General features: G+C 33.4%; 1 long non-coding RNA gene across 1 annotated transcript; it reads right to left on the reverse strand.

Moving 5' to 3' along the window:
• Nucleotides 1-15,698: 15,698 nt before the first annotated feature.
• Nucleotides 15,699-17,320, reverse strand: LOC131643978 (uncharacterized). The gene is made up of 4 exons (XR_009296334.1): nt 16,963-17,320; nt 16,566-16,644; nt 16,112-16,314; nt 15,699-16,011 (listed from the first exon to the last, which is right to left on the reverse strand). It is a non-coding gene; the product is annotated as an uncharacterized LOC131643978 (long non-coding RNA).
• Between the last annotated feature and the right edge of the window lie 1,833 nt (nt 17,321-19,153).

The raw sequence follows: 19,153 nt of genomic DNA on the forward strand, positions 1-19,153 counted from the left end.
TTGGTTGGAAACAAGTGAGTGTTTAGAAGGAAGTATCATAAAGATGGTATACTAAACACCTACAAGTCTAGATTAATAGCCAAGTGTTTAGACAAGGAATGTGTTAATTATTTAAACGCATATGCACTAGTAGCATAGACGGCAACAATTAGAGTATTGTTTGCATTAGTTTTTGCATGAACTTATAGTTCATCAAAAGGATGTCAACATGACATTCCTAAAATGGAGATCTCGATGAGGAGATTTACATGGAGATATTAGAAGGTTATATACTTCTTGTTAATGAACAAATAGTGTACAAGCTTGTTAAATCCTTGCATGAATTAAAACAAGCACCGAAACAATGACATTAAAAGTTTGACTTTGTCATTGTAAGATTCTCCGATTAAGGAGGAGACACACAAACTAAAGGGCTAAGGAACTTGGTATATGAGATTCCGATATGGCCTAAACCGATATCACCAATTTTAATGCATTGTGATAGTAGTGCCACACGGGATAAAGCATACAGTCAAATATACAATGGAAAGTCTAGACATTTGGGTATTAGACATAGTATGATTAGGGAATTAATCATGAATGGGGTGATATCTATTGAGTTTGTTCGGTCGCAACAAAACTTAGCTGACCACTTGACGAAGGGGTTAGCAAGAGACTTAGTGAAGAAGTCGGTAATTGGGATGGGATTAAAGTCCATTTAAATCTATTAGTTATGGTATACCCAATTCCCTTCTAATACAACGTTAGAAGCAGAATTCAATGTGGAGAGATCATAGTTAAAGATTGGAGCAATTGTGTTTATCTTCCCAAGGTATGTGCTCAGACCTGCAAGTGATGGCTAGGTTGAAGTATATCTTCTTAATGGTTCTTTTGAAAAATTGCAAATGCAGGTGCAAGATTAAAAGGATCACCTATGTGAGCATGAAATTTTGCCGCTTCAAGAAGCTTGGACTTAGCTTCCTATATGCTTATTAATGGATAAGGACACATGGCTTGTAAAGTGTCAAGTATGAATAGTAGAGTATTGTAAGAAACATATGTGTACTATATCTTTAGATATTCAAATGGATTGACGGGTTCAATCATTATGACACCCCGATTTTCGAATATTTGGAATGTGTATTTGTACTAAGATGAAAATTCAATCGTAAGACATTTTCTTCTATGCATTTGTTTGATCGTTATACCTGAAAGTAAATCAAGGATTATACTAAAATGGGGGGAGTTTGTTGGTGATTTTAGTATCATCAATGTATTTTGGTAGTAATGTGATTTACTTTAGGCCAAAGCAATTATACGTTAAGTTTGAAACGAGTTAGGGTAGTGCGGAGTGCACGCTCGTCGAGCCAAACGTGTAATTGAATATGAATAATAGAAATCGGGTTCCAAGGGGCGTAACAATTCGTTTAAATAGTTGCACCCTTTCCCAACGGACATAACAATTCGTTTGAATAGTTGCACCCGTTCCAACATACATAACTGTTTTCCGAAATGGTGTGTCTGTTCGTTTCTATCATTGGTCTCCTATATAAGGAGTTTTTTGGTCTCGATTTGGAATACGAAAAAGATACTTCCTCTACATTCTGATCTGTTCTCCATTGTCAGAAACAGATTGATTCTTCAAGAATTATCCCCGCAAAGATTTCGTGAACCCAGACAAGAATAGGGTCGAAATACTTTGTTCGGAAAGTGAACGAACACGATTCTTGAAGATATCCAGGATTATCATACCAAATTTCTAACAAAATGGTTGAGAAAGGTATCATGCAATTTCAGTGAAAACACGACTTCTTGACTCATACACTTACAAGTAGTCAACAAGGAATCAGACGAAACTATAGACAATCACAACAAGAGAGAACTTTCTGCGGAATCCTATAGACAATCAAGTCAAAGGAAGACGCTTCAAAGATCTATTAGTAGGGGATCATCTATAGAGAATAATAGTCTCCATTCATTTTCGGTTTCGTTCGGTGTACCAACAAGAGTCGACGTCAGTGATTTTGAACTTGAAAATTTACCGACCAAAGGAAAAAGTACAAGAAGTTCCTCTAAGACGCCTTGCTTCTCTCAACAAGCAAGATATTCCAGTTATTCTTATTGGATGTTTAGCTTCCATGGGAAACGGTGTCATGTTTCCAATATTCGGTGTTTTGATTTCTAGTGTCATCAAAACATTTTATGAACCATTTGATGAGATGAAAAGGGACTCCAAGTTTTGGGCAGTGAAATTCTGGTAAGACAGAACCCAGATGTCATATACGATGTCGTGACATCTGGTCTGTCATCAGCTTAGCTGAGGCAGTACATACAGATCCCTCAATTATTTACTACTTCTAACATCCAGAAGTCTGGAAGTGTTGGGATCACATATCAGTTAATATTAACAAATCTGCTTAGCAGAGATTCTGTGCTAGCACAGTCATTAAATCACACACTGATGTCATGCACAATGTTGTGACATCCAAACTGAACTTACAAATAAACAGTGCAGAAACATAAACAACACAACAGAATTGTTCACCCAGTTCGGTTCAATCAACCTACTCTGGGGGCATACCAAGCCAGGGATGAAGTCCACTATTAGCAGTATCAATTCAGAGCTAAACTCCCAGTTTACAACTCCTCACTTAATCACTACCCAATGACCCCTACCTAGGTTCTCCCTAGATATGGAACATCTCCATTCCACTCCCAATCATAGCAATGATGTCTAGCAATCAGCAACTCAGCCACTGCATCGACAGCTTAATCACCAACAAATTAAATAACATAATGGAGTAGTTCCAAGAATACAATCTTCACTCATTGCTTCACAGCTTCTGAGTGAATACAATAAACCTCTTACCTACAGGTTTCGAGGTACAAGACAGTGACCATCCCACAACCTGGGTGGTTCACTTACACAACAAACCCTAATGACTACATTATGATCGTTAGGTTTTCAAGGCTACAAATATTCCTATATATAACCTGATCCAGTTGGACTTGGGCTTAAAATCGCAGCACTCCTTGCTGTTACAAATCAGCAGCTTTCTTCTGCTACAAACAAGGCCTTTTAATCATAAGTTACCTAATTTATCTCCTAAATTAGTAACTGCTGAAATTTCAATCTTAGATTTGATTCTTCAATATTCTGATTTGATTCTTCAATATTCTGATTTGATTCTTTGACCTTTAAAACTATGCCACATAGGATTACATAATATTCTGTATCTTTTAAGACCAAAACTGAATCTTCCTTCCTCAGTTCTGCAGGCGCGATGTCATGGTTAATGTCATGACATTCCTTGTAACATCTTGTTTCAGTACCTGTTTTTGTTCTTTTTAATATTTGCAAGAGTACAATACATTACATTCAGCTGCTATTATGTTTTAGCCAAGCATGGATGCCAATAAGACAATAATACAGAACAGAGCATTAACAATGCATTAACAATCTCCCCCTTTGTCTTATTGTGGCTAAAACTAACCATAAAAAAAATTCAAATTAAAACTTCAAGAGCAGCTGCTTCAACTTTCAGGATACCTAGGCTGAACCACATCATAACATCTTCAGTTTGCTTCTACTTCTGTCTTCAAATCTTCCTTTGTTTCTTTTGACAGTAGCAAAATCAGCGTCAGCCTCTCTCCCCCTTTTTAGCCATAATATGACAAAGATGTATACGATGTCATAATATGCAAAGGAATAACCTGTAACTCCCCCTGCACATGAGGAAGAAGATACGAGAACCAATTCTTGCCACTGTAGTGCTTCAAGAACTAGCCCTTGTAACTCAGAACACAAATCACAATTGTGTTCATAACTCAGATCACAAATCACAACTAAAACGTCTCCCTTCTCGAAGACTGAACAAGAGGATGCATGTTCATTGTTATTTCTGTAACATCTTTGGTAGAGATCCATGATTTCCCCACCCTGTGTTATTCTGAACAGATTTTGGTAGAGGAACCCATCGCAATACCAAAACTGGACGTACCCAACACAGACACATATGAAACACATCTTTAAGAGATTTGACATCTGAAGCCTGCAGCGAAGATGTTATTTTATAGCCATAGGAGGATCATAGGAAGTAACGATAGTCTTTGGTCTTGTTTAATGGTCAAGCTATTAATTAGGAAACAGTTCTCAAAGAAATTACTCTTTCCAAAACAGTTTTTCCTTGTTTGACTCTGCAGAATCAATGTCTTTAACTATGTTATGACATCCGGTCAGACATTGTCCCTCTTTCACCTCACAAGCACATAGCTTAAGATTCTTAAGAGACATTGACACAGCATCCTATGAACCACGTAATAGACCTCCTACTCCTTTACTGACTTACTAGTCATAGACCTCTGTTGTTCTGATCTCCTTGAGACTGTTTACTGCAACTGTGAGGAGTCTTCTAACACTTGTTGACATGCAGCTACTAGACCAGATCAAGATTTGTGGATACCAGAAGCACATGGTTAGATTCAACCATTCCCAGAAACACTGACTGTAATGATACATCTTGTTAAATATTTTCACAAGAAATTTCCTCTAACTAAGTTGAAAGAGCTCCTGCTAACTCGGACCACCTTCATTATGATGATAGAGTAAAACAGACCAAGACAATTTTCTAGAGTTATATCTTGAAATAAGAAGACACTCCCCCTATCTGAGATAATTTGTGCTTCATACAGGAAAACTTGTAATGATGAATGGAAAATATAAGACTCATCTTCCTGTCTTCAAGAGCGCACCCTATGCCCAACAACTTTCTGACACACTTCACTATTACAAAATAACTCACATCAGATGTTATAACATCTTGTATAACATTAAGATACAGTTGAACAGTTCAGTGCATTCAACTAATTCCACTTCTCTTTCTTCAACAGATTCAAGTCTACCATCTTATCTCCACCTGAAATAAACAACAAATAACCCTTTGACACTTGATGCTTCCATAGAAAGGTTGCCACAGACTCAACATAAAGAACTGTCACTTCAGACTTATTATTGCTTCTTCATCCTTCACAAGCTAGATTCTAGATAATTTTCCAGACCAACAAGATATAGTGATGTTGTGACATCACGCAAGACATTAGTTTATCAGACTTGAAATCTTATCAATACCTCTGAGTGTTCCACCTCCTACACTGATTGATGTCTTGTCATACTTCATACTCCCCCTGAGAATTACAACATAAGGATGCTTTGAATACTTGTCCTTATCCTGAAGCATTCTTCATTTGGAACTGCCACACTTTCCAAATTTGGAATCCTTAGTTTGCTTGCTACACAAGATCCAGACTGCCACTTCATGTACCTTGAAATAGAAGAAACTTCTAAATAGCTCTTGAACATGTCTTCAACAGATAGGTCTGAACCTAGTCTTTTCTGGTGTTTTTCAAGTGTTGTGATATAACATACAAAACCAAGCATCACACACATCTCCTTCTTCTTCCACAAAGTTGATGTAAATATCCAGCTCCCATCAAGATACTCACCATCTCCTATATGTTTCTTCTTCTTGAATCAACTCACCAGCCAACCATTTCCTTTCTTAATGCTTAATTGAAGATAACACAGAGCTATAATTGATGCATAGTTCAAATCAGACCATGGACACTTCATTCACATACTTAGCTCCCCACAGAGTATATGGATCTGTATTCAGGCTGTACATCTAATAAGTACTAAGTCTCCCGTCAAAGATCCTATTAGTCACTTAGATAGAATTTGCTGCTCACACACATTCTTCTTGACAATGATGTTACAACATCTGTTATGACATCATTCAGTTAGACTCTTTGGATTGCTCATTCAACATCTCCTGTATGACACTTGGGGAAAGACAAAGAAAGCACGACCAACACCATCAACTCAGCTACACATCAGTCATGATTAAGGGATAATATATGCCATATCTCAATAAACTTTTCTTCAGACTTCCCTTGAGATAATGAATGCCACACTCTGTACCCCATGAGGAGATTCCCTCAACAAGGTTTCTGGAACAGATTCACTTATGACATAACTCCTGAAAATACCTCAGATTCCACACAGTAATCTGACTCCCTTGAGTCATCACACAATATTCAAAACCATATCTCACTATGCACGATACACAGTATTCAATTTTCACCACTAACTGTTCTATGGTTAAGAAAACAATTCACACAACTGGTTCCTTTGATCAAAAGAACATACCAGATATAAGCTCATCTTGAATTTTCATAGAGGTCTTGAAAAGAGAACCTGAATGAATCCTTTGCACTGAGCTCTACTTCCAACTCCCATAAGCTTATGCCTGAAATAAACTAACATTTGGGATGGAAGGTTCAATTGATTGTATTCTGACCAATCAACACAAAAAGCAGATGTCTCCTCTTCCAGATCAGGAGTAGGTTCCAAACAAATGTACTCACACTACATAAGTTTAGCACCAGAACATCTGTTCTTCAACTGGTAGTTGCATACCAGTATGCCATCAGTTCCTGCTTCTTGGAACACACAATTCTTGACAATCTTGAGGATTATCAAACAACTTTGCAGATGAACATGAGGAACACTGATCATATGAACCTCTTCAACCTCAATAACTATGCCTTTATGAGTGGACTTGAGAAAAAAATCTCAAGTATCTTTGACACTTGTACTAAAGTTGAAAACAATCTGCTACAAATTCTGTTGAAAACCATATAACCCTAGAGATCTTCTTTCAAAGATAGGATTATGCATCAGATGCTATGCAGCAGAAAATAGCCATATATCAACAGAGATTACACAATGCTTACTCCCAGAACCAGTTGTAAGCATGACATCCAAGAATTGCAGCTGAACAATCCAACAATATGCTTTCTTCTTCTTCAAGTAACACAACAAGACCTAACCAATATTCTGACCAGAAAGAAACAGATAAGCACAAAGAATACCTGATCATTAACTTCACTCCCGCATGAAGGTTTTGACAATCTTCTTCTCTGTATCTTGCTATATGCTGAATAAGACACCCCAAATTCTTCACTCCCGCATGAATCGTTTGGGTATCCTTGAAATCAGTAATACCATCTTCCCTTGCCAAGAGAATACACCTGTTATGGTCAGTTTGGTCCAGTCTTCCACACATAAGTCCATCCTCTACTTCTAGGGACCATTCAATATGAACATGAATGTTCAAACAATCAACTACCTCCAACAACCAGAAAGTATCTCCCATGGATCTCATCCAGAAACAGACAGGATGCCTGCTCTGATACCAATTGAAATTCTGGTAAGACAGAACCCAGATGTCATATACGATGTCGTGACATCTGGTCTGTCATCAGCTTAGCTGAGGCAGTACATACAGATCCCTCAATTATTTACTACTTCTAACATCCAGAAGTCTGGAAGTGTTGGGATCACATATCAGTTAATATTAACAAATCTGCTTAGCAGAGATTCTGTGCTAGCACAGTCATTAAATCACACACTGATGTCATGCACAATGTTGTGACATCCAAACTGAACTTACAAATAAACAGTGCAGAAACATAAACAACACAACAGAATTGTTCACCCAGTTCGGTTCAATCAACCTACTCTGGGGACATACCAAGCCAGGGATGAAGTCCACTATTAGCAGTATCAATTCAGAGCTAAACTCCCAGTTTACAACTCCTCACTTAATCACTACCCAATGACCCCTCTACCTAGGTTCTCCCTAGATATGGAACATCTCCATTCCACTCCCAATCATAGCAATGATGTCTAGCAATCAGCAACTCAGCCACTGCATCGACAGCTTAATCACCAACAAATTAAATAACATAATGGAGTAGTTCCAAGAATACAATCTTCACTCATTGCTTCACAGCTTCTGAGTGAATACAATAAACCTCTTACCTACAGGTTTCGAGGTACAAGACAGTGACCATCCCACAACCTGGGTGGTTCACTTACACAACAAACCCTAATGACTACATTATGATCGTTAGGTTTTCAAGGCTACAAAGATTCCTATATATAACCTGATCCAGTTGGACTTGGGCTTAAAATCGCAGCACTCCTTGCTGTTACAAATCAGCAGCTTTCTTCTGCTACAAACAAGGCCTTTTAATCATAAGTTACCTAATTTATCTCCTAAATTAGTAACTGCTGAAATTTCAATCTTAGATTTGATTCTTCAATATTCTGATTTGATTCTTCAATATTCTGATTTGATTCTTTGACCTTTAAAACTACGCCACATAGGATTACATAATATTCTGTATCTTTTAAGACCAAAACTGAATCTTCCTTCCTCAGTTCTGCAGGCGCGATGTCATGGTTAATGTCATGACATTCCTTGTAACATCTTGTTTCAGTACCTGTTTTTGTTCTTTTTAATATTTGCAAGAGTACAATACATTACATTCAGCTGCTATTATGTTTTAGCCAAGCATGGATGCCAATAAGACAATAATACAGAACAGAGCATTAACAATGCATTAACAGGCAGTAATGCTTATGCCCTTGGTCTTGCATTGTTGCTAGTGATTCCAGCTAGATCTTACTTTTTCTCAATGGCCGGATGTAAGTTAATCCAACGTATCGGGCTAATATGTTTTGAGAAGGTTGTGAGCATGGAGGTTGGTTGGTTCGATGAGCCTGAAAAACTCGAGCGGCATAGTAGGTGCAAGGCTCTCGGTAGATGCCGCTTCTGTGTGCACCCTTGTTAGTGATGCACATGGGCTGTTGGTTCAGAATTCGGCATCTGCATTGGCTGGTTTGATTATTGGTTTCATTGCAAGTTGGAAGCTTGCGTTGGTTATTCTTGTCTTGATTCCTCTCATTGGAGTTAGTGGTTATGTTCAAATGAAATTCCTGAATGGATTCAGTGCAGATGCAAATGTGGGTAAATTTTATTATATTAGCAATTAAGAAGCTAGTAGTTCCTTTTTTTAGATTATTACGAGACTAGCAATTAAGTAGTTAGTAATTCCTTTTTTTAGATTATTACGAGACTAGCAATTAAGTAGTTAGTAATTCCTTTTTTTAGATTATTACGAGACAAATTATCAATGTAGTGATGGGAATTGATGTTAATTAAGAAGTATGATAGATCTCAACATCATTAAAAAATAAATTGAGGGAGATTGATTATTTAAAATTGTTAGAATAAGTTAATTAAAATGAGTGTAAGATACTCTTTATATGGTGAACCTAACTAAACTAACAAATATTGACTAACTTGCAGCTAATATTAACTAACTTGTAACTACCTATAGCAAACTCCAACAAATTCTAACAATTGAGTTGTATGAGGAGGTTAGCCAAGTTGGTAGTGATGCAGTTGGAAGCATAAGAACCGTGTTTTCTTTCTGTGCTGAAGATAAGGTTATGGAATTTTATGATCCTGATTCTGGTGAAATCACTCTTGATGGGATAGAAACTCGTCAATTACAGCTTAAGTAGTTAAGGCAAGAAATGGGTTTTACATAATGCTGTTCATGGTATGGTTCTATGAGAAAAGTGAACCAAACCATACCGAATCATTATATATAGGGTCATCCAAAGTGAAACGAACTGTTTTAATTTATCTAAAAATTTTGGTTTGGTATAACGGTTCTGAATTTCGAACCGTACCAAACCATTAGAAAACAAAATTTTTCAAACTTAACCATTTGGTAAATAACCAAACCGTTATATCTAGTTTTGAATTGTTTTTTAAAAAATATATATTAAATTTTCTATCAAATTTTTTATTAAAAAAATCCGAATTTTTTTTATTTTTCGAAAAAAATCAATATTTTTTTTTTGAAAAAAATTGAATTTTCTTATTTGAGATTTTTTTCCAAAAATTTGGCTTTTTTATTTCCGCGAAAATTTAATTTTTTTTCGAAAAAAACCAACTTTTCCAATTTATGAAAAAAATCAACTTTTTATTTTTGAAAAAATTAAACTTTTTTATTTTTGAAAAAAAATCGACTTTTCTAGTTTAAGGAAAATATGGATTTTTATTTTCGAAAAAAACGGCATTTCTAATTTACTTCTTTTAAAAAAAATTAATAGAAAACTTATTTAAAAATACAGTAAAGAAATATTATATTTTTAAATTAACTATAGAATTGGATTTTCAAATTAATTATAGAATTAGATATGTATTAAGCTAATTATGTTTTTAAGATCTATTATATTTTCAAATTAATAATAGAATTGAATTTATATTAAAACATTTTCAAACTAATTATAAAATTAGATTTATATTCAAATTGATTTTAAAACAATACAGTAAAGACATATTATAAATTGAGAAAAAAGAATATGCACTGAAAATATAAAATATTTTTACATTGTCAACCAATCACAATCATGTATCTAATTAAAACACAATTTTAATTTAAAAAACTAATATGACATGGCAACTGTAAGGATTTTGATTGGTTGTATGTGTAAAGTTAGTTTACACTCTCAGTGCCACTACCTTTAAACTCTTATAAATTTTAATTAGCATTTGTATTTATAAAGAACATATAAAAAAAAGTTTTGATAATAAATTTTTCATTTCAATCAAATTAGCCAACATAAATTTTCAAATTACAAGAAGTAGGAATTTAAATTAGCAACAGTACGTAAGTAGCAACACTAGGAAGTGTAAATTAGCATCAATACGTAGCAACACAGTAACTCCATATATATATATATATATATATATATATATATATATATATATATATATATATATATATATATATATATATATATATATATATATATATATATATATATATATATATATATATATATATATATATATATATATATATATATATATATATATATATATATATATATTCAATGTGGTTAAGTTTACGGTTCGGTTTGCAAACTCTTATAATAAATTCAATTATTTTTGATTTGGTATAGTTTGGTTTTGCAGTTCAATCCAGTTCACAGTTTCTTTTAACATCTCTAGTTTTACAAGTCAAGAGTCAGTATTATTCAATCACACTATCGCTCTGTTTGGTAAAACTAGCTGATAGCTGATAAGCTAGCTGGTAGCTGGTAGCTGGTAGCTGATGACTGATAGCTGGTAGCTGGTAGCTGATGACTGGTAGCTGATAAGCTAATTTGAGTGTTTGGTAAGTTAGCTGTTATATTAGCTGATAAATGCATAATGACATAAAAGGACATTCAAAAAATAAATGCGAGTATCAATAAAGTATTTTTTATTAATTTTTATTCAACAAAAATAAACGCATTAATAATCACGTGCAAAATATTTTAAATATTATAAAATTAAACATAACAAAAAAAATATATAGTAAATATATAAATTTTGTAATTTAATTTAACAAAATAATTAAAATAATAATATTGTAATTTTCAATTCAATTATATTAGTTTTTAATAATAATAATAATAATAATAATAATAATAATAATAATAATAATAATAAAATTAAGTTTATTGTCTAACATTCCACGGTAAAGCTGCAATACTATTACTAACATTTCTTATTCCCTCAATTAAAACACAATTAATTTAACTTAAATCACAATAAAATATAAAGGGTAAAAATGAGTTTTTAATAAAATACTGAGGGTATAAATGGAAGAAAAGATAACAAGCTAAAAGCTAAAAGCTAAAAAGTTACTTCAATTAGCTTTTGAGAAAAAAAGCTAAAAGCTAGTAAAAAAGCTACAAACTAAAAGCTAAATGACAGTTATCAAACAGAGCTTTTTTATTCATACGAGTTGAAAAGCTAAAAGCTAAAAACTATTTATTTTTTTTTTTTTGTTACCAAACTCTGTATGTGCCAATATTGCTTATGGAAAAGGTGGCAATGCAAGTGAGGCAGAAATTATAGCTGCATCTGAATTGGCCAATGCTCATAGATTCATTAGTGGCTTACAGCAGGTACATAAGCAATAGAACACCATTCAACTCAAAAACTGATGTCCCACAAAAAAAGAGAAAACGAATAATATCCTGATTCTCATTCTCACATCCATCTTTCCAACTTTCTTCCATAAATTGCGTATTTGAAGTTGTAATTTTCTTTCTGAAATCAGATGTTGACACGAGGCATGCTAGCTACGAAAGATGTTCCCCAAAAAAGCTTGCTACGCACTAAGTAGTAATAAGCCGAGTGTCTACTTTCTATTCTCTAATAAAGTTGGATAATGATATTGATAACGATGAAGAACAGCAACTAAAAAAGAAAGTGGAAAGTGGAATCTTGGCAAAAATAAAAAATAAATTCGAAAGTGGAATTCGATACGCCGAGTGTCTACTTTCTATTGTTGCACTTTGCACTATTATGATATTATCATCTCTATTTAATATCATATCCCCAAAGTGCAATTCAATAATTATAACCACAAACTTGCCTTAAACAAAATGAAATATTATAATAAAAAAGTTGAAAATAGTAGAAAAAAATATGCCAATGGGGTCTTGTTCACCTCGATGCTTGCCGCTAACGTAACATGTTCATTGAAAGAATATATGAAATGTATTATATTCAGTTTATCAAAAACTTTTCAGAATTTTTGTACTTTTTATTAAAATATTCTTAATTAATATATTAACTTTTTTAATTGATGATGATATAATAATATAAAATATATTAATTATTCTTCTACTAATTCAAATTTAAATAATAAATATTTTAACGAAATAAATTTTACCCATTTTAAAACTGATGGGGCACTTGACGCTAGGGGTAGAGTCAGTAGAGAGCATGGTGGGCGCAGAGGCGAAGGCGGAGCCAGAGGCAGAGGAGATAAGCAGGATGATGTCCGGGATACACAGTAGTGATTTTGATGATGTATTTCTATTTCATTTTTGTATGTTATTTTGATGATGAATTCGACATTATGACCGACATTATTTATACGATGTATTTTTATTGGTCTACCTACTTTTGTCTTTAAAATGCATTACTTTAATTTTACAATTTTGTAATAAAAATTGAGTTTTGGAGTGAAATGAACATGATTTTAAAAAATAGCAGATTGTTTCGTAGGTGCATCTACGGAACACTCTGCTTTCACCACGTTCCGTAGATGCATCTACGGAAGGAGACAATTTTTTTGTAAAATAAAGGTACTACCGGATGTGCATCTACGGAAGTAGGGGTAAAACTAAAATTGTGCGTGGTGGCTAAGAGATCCATGGAGTTGATTGAGAAATTGTCATCAATTAATTTAAAGTCTAATTTTTACAATGCAAAACAATCATACACCATATGAGACTAACAACCTTTATTAAAAAAATGTAAAGTATTTTTAAAAATAGAAATGGGAAGATCATTTCCTTCAATTGTTATTGAGGATTACATTGTTGAAGAACTTCGGTCCTTCGTGGAAGAAGGTGTATCTGCACACACTCTGAAAATCAAATCAATGACGGTCACAATTGTGTGAGGATTATGATTTTAGAAGAGTGTACAATATTTTATATATTTTATAGTCTGAATCTAGGGTTTAGAGACCCTTGAGTCTTCTTTATGGATAAATGCCCTAGAAGACATATGTTAGAGGATCGCGCAAGTTCTTATCATTTGACAATCTATAATGGTTGGTTTGTCCTGATCTGGTGTGTCTTTGGAGCATGTTCATCTCCTAGTTTATTTTTCATCTTGAGACATAGGTGACCCGATTTCCTGTGGATTGGCAATGGCCAAAACCAGAATAGTAGTCACCCAAGCCTATGCCATAAGAGTTGGATTATGCCTTTTTTTTCTCAATATTCTTTAAGTTAAGCCAACTTTCCTTGGATGGTCATTTCAACTACAACCTTAACTGTTGTCAGTGAGTGATGGAACTTGTTATAACCTCTAGCACCCATCCATTTACCACGTGAAACCTAGCCTTAGAAATAAATGGCACAGGTTGATGTGTGATCTGATTATTTCATGGAAACCACATATGCAATTATGACTTTAATGAAGAACACAACTTTCCCAAGTGACATGGTGTTTATACATTTTTCCTGTTTGCGACCTATTGGATCTTTGTCTACCCATCGTTGGATTCACATGCTTTTCTTTTTATTGGATCAATTGAGTGTGAATTTTAAATGTGTGGAATCGTGTCTTTCTGTTTTTTTTTCATTTCAACTTCCTTATCTCTTGGATTTCTTTGAACATCTTATTGAAATTTAATACATCAATGTTATTACTTTTAAGATTTTATCTCAAAGCACAATAATTGATGTTTTTTCAAGATTTCTTCTCAAAACAACTTATATAATAGTAAGTTTAAACTTCTTTTGTGTTTTATGATTTTTCCGTGGTATTGGTCGTAGAGCAATCTTAGGAACCATCCCTCTGGTTGATCTCCAAGGTTTTAATAAAGTGTTTTTAGACCTTTTGAGATAAAGTGAGATGGCTAATAAACGAACCTTTTCTTTTGATTCACACTTTATTTGTGTGAACAGGTAGAAGATGGTAAAAAGAAACAATTACCCCCTTGAAAAAATCGTCATCGATCCCAAAATAGATACATAATAAAGCTATGTAAATTTCGACTACCTAGGGAAACCCTCTATTTATTATGAACTAGCCTAATCATCCCCTTATCTTCCTTTACTAAGTGTCAGACGCCTTTGAGAATGGGCAATGCATGCTCCTTCAACCTTAAACAGGATATACAACTCCTACCTGAGATGTTTCTTCCTAATGTAGAATGTTGTATTTAGGAATATGGGGATTCATTTCCTTTTGTGTCGTTTAAGAGGAAGATATTTTTCCACCTTGGTGTAGCTCCTTCTTAGCTACACTCCATATGTTGGGATTTATTAAATCCTTTCAAGTTGTATGTGACTACTTAGAACTTCCCACACATGCATTTTCCTTCTTCAGCGTATTTCTCTAGTTTAAGAGGTCACTAAGCCTAGTGACCCTAAAAGGGCTTATATATTTCAAGAAGTCCTTAAATGTTCTTAAGGCCATCAGTGACCCCTTAAATATTTTTAGGCTTAAAAATATTTTTAGTCCCTTATTTTTAAACTTTTAATATTTAATCTCTCAATTTAAAAATTCATCCTTTTGGCCCCCCTATTTAATAATTTTTGGAATTTTTTTGACCTCCGTTCTATTTTGATTAGTTGATAATTTTATTTAATCTATGTGCCCTTATGGTGCCATCTAAGCCAAATGAGCCACATCACATATTAATTTTTTTAATTTTTAATATCTAAATGTAAGAAAGTTACATGTTTTGAAAGTACAAAAAGTGTCTCAACCTACTATGATGACATGCGTCTTTTTTGGGCGCACACTACATTTTTCCTCTTTAGCAACAGTTGAAAATTGTAGCCAGAAATGGGAAAAACGTTGCCTAAAATAACAGGGGACGTTTTTCAGCTGTCCTCTTTACGAGCGTTGCCTATTGTTTTAGGGGACATTTATTTTCACTTTTTGGCCACAGTTTTCTAAAACGTCGCCTAAAATAAAGGAAAAAGGGACGTTTTTCATTGCTATCTTAGGCAACGTTTTTTATGTGTTGTTAGAAATGGCAACGACTACAAAATGTTCCCTAAAAGTGGTAGAGTGGGAACACTCTAAGGGAACGATTTTCAATTGTTGTCATAACTGGTAACAATTATAAACTGTTCCTTAAAAATAAATTAGAGAGGAATACTTTTTACCATAATTTTCATCAAATAAATAATTCAAACAATAATTACACCAAACATAAGTTGCATGTACCAATAAAATTATGTTAATAAAATCTTCAAACATTTACTCAAATACACACAATAAACACAACATGTCTAACATTACACGATACTACAAATTTAATACTTAGAAGTCTAAGTATAGCAAAATGACTAATTACATAGTTTCTTTAAGCTTAATGCTTAAGTAGAAACCTAAAATAACAACATCCAACTCATCGTCATCTCCATCATCCTCTTCATCACCTATGATGTCCTTTTGAAGGTCATCATCTATGTCGAGTCGACCTCTTGAAATTTGTGAACTATGTCGTCCTCATCACGTAAACCCTCCTCTTGAAATTCGTCACTTACATCGTCGTCCTCATCATCATCTTCATTGATACCTTTTTTACAAAAGAAATTGGAAACAAACTTCACATATCGTCATTAGTCATTTATGTTATTTTGCATTATGGTTGACACAAAAACTTAAAGCCGCAGTACCTCATTTTTATTGAGGTGCTCTAGAGTCACCTTTTCTACGGTAATTGAGAGATTTGTGTTAATCTCTTCCATCTCATCGAGCTCTTTCATCAACGACTATTTAGTTGAACTATATATCTCTTCATACCCAAATATATGAGTCTTAATACAAATTCAAATCCGCCTGTGATGTTCTCGTCAAATGGAGTCTAAATATTTGAAATCTACAATGAAGAAAAGTTTACAAATTATATAGGTATTGTTCTGAATAAGTACTAATTTACTAAGGGAATAATAGAGTATAGATACTAATTGAACTATATTATCTCTTTATACACAAATATATGATAGCATTAATACAAATTAAAGTCACCTTGAGTTTTAGAAGAGGTTTTAGGACTAAGGGGTCAATCAAATAACACAACTAAAATCATAGAACAAAAAAGGAAAAAATAGATCTATATAGACCATATACCTGTGTATGTCAAAATCAGGATGCCCCTACGCCCCCCTCTTCCAAATCCCCAAGTGAAGTGCCACACTATGGAACTTTTCTGCAGAAAGAAGCTTAATGATCAAACCATTAAGTGAATCAACTTTACATGATAGCTTCTGAATATGCGCATTTCCAGCAGATTATTTGCACCATTGCCTCAACTAAATACCTCGGTAGCAACTTAGATAAATCAAAGTCGAATCGTTTCCTATTAGATTAGTTCCAATTTAAAACAACAATCTAAATCATGACAAAGTTGTTAAAGCACAAAAACTTATTCCTGAACCGTGTTCATTTCCAAAAACCTGAAACATGTTGCCAGTTTACAAGATTTATAAATGTTAACCTTAATTAATTGTGGAATAAGCTGATATACCTGATGAATGAAAGTCTCTTGTGTGGCTAGCATTTCGGAAAGAGATTGTTGCAATGCATCCCTGCCTTGAGATAATGAGTCATACGCTTGTTGAGAAGAATGTTGTAAATTGTAGATCCTGTCAACTATTGGTCTCTTGTTTAGTAAAATTTGTTGACATATTCATTATTATTTGTACATCGACAAAGAGATATTGGATAACTGAAAGAAGGAAAAATGATTTAGGCTGAATCAGAAATAAGAGCGAGACCAATTTCAAAGTAGGAACAAGAACGATGTCGGCTACTTCAAAACAGGAACAGGAAGGATTTCCGCTATGAGAGAAATCAATTTTGATTCTAAGAGATATTGAATTCGGTTATGGGGTGAATCAATTTTGTTTTCTAAAGCTGGAAAATAAGATATGCATTTATTAGATATTATCATAAATTAAATAAATTATTTTTGGTAACATTTATTTTACATGTTTTGAGAGTATATTTTCGCCACAAATTTCATTAAAAAAATGATGCACTTGGAGGGAAGATTTTTGCCAAAAATATTATAAATAAATTTTTATGCGTTTAGAATGAAGGTGTTTGTCAAAATTTTCATTAGTGTGTTAAAATTTAAAACAACGCTTAACAAATGTAGTTTTTTATTAGAAATCGTGCAACAATTAAAAATTGCTCCCACAATTATTTAAGGGGACATTTATTAAATATTGCCAAAATATTTGTATTATAACGTTGTAAAAACGTCCCCATAGAGATTTTAGGGAACAATTATACGATGTTGCATATATATTGTTGGCATCAAGTAAGAATTGTTGCCTGAAATAATTTTAGGCAACAATTTTTACATGTTGCATAAAAAAGTGTTGCTAGAGACAACAAATGTTGTAGTGGCATTTTGGGTCCAACTTATCAGTTTGCATAGCTAAATCAGTTATATTGTTGCAATTGAATTATGAAGTTCCAGTTTATCTTCTAAACGATTCTGCAAAAAGATATCTCCAAAGTTTGGTACTAATTAGTTCCAAACCATGACATGTACCTAATGTACAATGGCAATCAAATCAATCACAGGTTCTTCCATCAGTGTTTATGAACTTCTCTCGGACTCTTCCTCAAACTACCATCCAAAGCACGACCATTTTTCCACCTATGTGCAATCTAACATATTTGTTTTCCCATGATTTTTCTCCCAACTTTACCTATATTGTTGTAAACTTTCTTAATCGTAATATAGTTTTATGTTTAACAATTTTTACTTCGAACAGGTGATGATATTGTACATCAAGATTAACCAATAATTAAAGTGAATGTTTGAAGTAGTTGAAGGTGGTAACTTGGTAATTCTTTGAAAATAATACTTTTTAAACAAGAATGGGTTCTTCCACCTATATTTCTGACACCCATGTTCTTAGGGAGAAAAATGTGTTTTAACTTTAAAAAAAAGGCGTAGATAGTGATATTCAAATTTTCAAGAAAATTGATTTATAAAAAAAACTTTGATTTATTTCGTTTATAATTGAGAACAAAGATGAGTTAGCATAATAATATAAGACAAAAATAAACAACGGAAAAATATATACAACAAAAAATCTAAGAGATGAAGGATAGAAAGATCACACTAAAGAATTATCTTGGTTTAACCTAAACCACTAAGTCTACTCCAATTCTGAAGAGTTTTCGATTTCCAATAAAAAAACTTGGTTATTTCTTAGGATCAATCCTATAACCTTTCACAACAACTTCAGATTTTATACAAGCTTAACCTAAAAATCTAACAACAACTAGAGTTAGATTTATCTTTATTTTGTTTGGAAACTGTTGCACCGTCAAATTTTCCCTCAGATATTCAAGACAATTTGACTCCCCATAGTAAAAGATTTCTCAATTACTAAAGAGTGCTCAAGGTTTTATCAGACAAAACCTCCTCCTAGGCAATGGGACTCAGATTAGGGTTTTGACTTAGTCAAAGTAAATGGAGTCTTCAAGACATCAAGTGGACCTTATGGTATCTCATATGACTCAAATTATCCTCATACCAAGTTTCAAGCTTTGAATCACAAGATTGCTTAGTCAATGGTTCAAATGGTCAACATTCGACTATGTTGACCTAAAAATCAACTAGGGTCAAAATACAGTCAAACTTCAAGGTTTTTGGTCAACATCAATTATTTGAAGTTATATTCAAGATTCATCAA

This window comes from Vicia villosa, linkage group LG1 (assembly GCF_029867415.1).
Source record: "Vicia villosa cultivar HV-30 ecotype Madison, WI linkage group LG1, Vvil1.0, whole genome shotgun sequence".
NCBI lineage: Eukaryota > Viridiplantae > Streptophyta > Magnoliopsida > Fabales > Fabaceae > Vicia > Vicia villosa.